General features: G+C 54.1%; 1 pseudogene; it reads right to left on the minus strand.

Annotated features, from left to right (window-relative positions):
* The window catches only part of LOC102437273, a 2,081-nt pseudogene extending 206 nt beyond the window's left edge, over window positions 1–1,875 (minus strand).
* Between the last annotated feature and the right edge of the window lie 454 nt (window positions 1,876–2,329).

The raw sequence follows: 2,329 nt of genomic DNA on the forward strand, positions 1-2,329 counted from the left end.
GGGCAGCAGATGACGCGCAGCAGCAGCAGTTCCTCATGCAGCAGCGGTGGCCAGGGAGACCGCGATGTCCCAGGGCTTCAGCGAGCGCATGCACAGGGGCAGGAAGTTCCAGGTCTGGAGCACCTTGGGCAGGATGCCGGGGCAGCGGGCCTGCAGGAGCTTGAGCACCACCACCAGAAGGATCACGAGGACGATGGGCACCCCCACGCCCACCAGCACTGGCCACCCAGCCAGCGAGAGGCCAAACACGGACAGCGGGACCAGGAAGAATAAGATGACCAGGTAGAAGACGGCAAACCAGCGGTACTTAGCTGAGACGTTGCCCAGCCCCTTGGCCAGGCGGATGGGCAGGCGGGTGAACGGGACTGGGTACCACAGAAGGATACCCGTGATGTTGAAGAAGAAGTGGCACAGGGCGATCTGGAGTGAGCTCCTCAAGGTTTTGCCTGGACTGGCCAAGGCGGCCATGATGGCGGTGGTGGTGGTGCCGATGTTGGCCCCCAGCGTGAGTGGATACGCCCTCTCAGTGCTTATCACACCGACACCGATCAGTGGGGTCAAAGTAGACGTGAACACCGAGCTGCTCTGCACGATGAAGGTCATGCCTGCCCCCACTAAGATAGCCAGGTAGCCAGTCAGCCAGGAAAAGGGGAAAGGGAAATCAGTGTTGATGGTCTTCTTGATGACAACAGCTACTCGCCCCTCGAGCACAGAGCCCAGGACCTTGACGATCATGATCAGACAGCCACAGAGCACCAACAGGGAGGTGACCAGCAGGATGATGCCAACAACAAGATCCAGGAGGTTGGCGTTCACAAAGAGGTGCTGGCACTTGGCGATATTCTCCCGGTGGGTCACGTTCTTGAGGGTCCAGGTGTGGAAACCATTTGCCCAACAGAGGTTGGGGGAGGTGCAGTTCTGAATCGAGGGGATGGTGACATTCACCTGAGTCACACTGGTCACAGTTTTGCACCAAATCTTGATCAGACTCTTGTTCTGAGCTGCTGGGTCATTCATTGCAATCTGGTTGATAACCTTTTTATCCAGCTGGATAATTTGCTTTGTAAGAGGATTCGTGATAACTTTCAGAAGTTCTGGGGCATTTTCTCCGCTTTTGAAATGGAAGGACTCCACTATCAGGTTGGTCAGGACCTCCAGGTAATGGGTGGAGACCTCCACGGGCAGGAGCACCAGCACGGAGAGCCAGTTGAAGAAGTCGTGGACGGTGGCCCCGGCAAAGGCCCTTCTGAATACATTCCGGTCTCCTGCCTGCATGAGCGCCACGAGGGTGTTGGTGACTGAGGTCCCAATGTTGGCTCCCATGACAAAGGGGATGGCAGTCCGCACCGTCAGCAGTGAGGAGGCCACCATGCTGACGATGATGGATGTGGAGGTGCTCGAGCTTTGCACCATGGCTGTCACCAGCACCCCGATCATCAGTCCCGCCAGGGGGTTGGACATGATAGAGTTGCTGCTGAAGAACTTCCCGGCCATTTTCCCTCCAACCAGCTGGAAGGCACTGCTGAGGACATCCAAGGAGCACACAAACAGGTAGAGGAATCCCAGTAGCAGAAGGAACTTCCCGATCCCTTGCAAGATGCACAGAATCTTCCCTTTGGTGTCTCTCTCTGTCCACTTGATCCCCTTGTGCTGAAGCTCGGGCAGGTCCCAGGGGTCTTCTACGTCGGTGGGCTCCTCTACCGGTGTGGCGGTGGGGTGGGATGGCAGAAGTTCAATCTTGGTTTCAGAGGTCCCGGTGACATTTTTGTTGGTCTCCTTTTCTTTCCCCTCCATGTGGGGCTGTTGGCTCGTGATGCCTTTGATGTATTCACCTGGGTTGGGCTGGGCATTTTCCACCTCAGGCCAAGGAGTCATGGTAGCTCTGAACATCTTCCAAGAGGCTGAAATCCTCTCCCTTCTGTTCTCCCTGGAGTCTGGGTCCGGCAGGCCTTGGGAAGGTGCAATCTGGAAGAGCTGCTCTCTGAGGAAGGAGACACCAGAGTGAGCCAGGAGATAGCTTTCTTCAAGTGAAGCCAAGTTCTGTTTTCAATGTCTTGTTACATCTGTATTTATACCAGTTGATTTTAATCCTATCAATTCTGTTCCAAAGGTTAGGGCGTTTTTTATCTCTATTCCCAGGTTACTCTATTGTTCTATTAAGCTACAAGGAAGTAACTGAAGGAGATTATCCTAAGTAAAGATTATGTAGCTTAAGCGTGATTGCTGTTCGTAGTTAAAGTGATTAATTACCCGCCTGGCACTTAGTTAAGGGGTTTTATTCCCTCCCTAACTCCAGGGAAAAATCCTCACCTGGGGAAACAACCTTTCT

The sequence above is a fragment of the Myotis lucifugus genome, unplaced genomic scaffold (genome assembly GCF_000147115.1).
Source record: "Myotis lucifugus unplaced genomic scaffold, Myoluc2.0 scaffold_1289, whole genome shotgun sequence".
In the NCBI taxonomy this organism is placed as follows: domain Eukaryota; kingdom Metazoa; phylum Chordata; class Mammalia; order Chiroptera; family Vespertilionidae; genus Myotis; species Myotis lucifugus.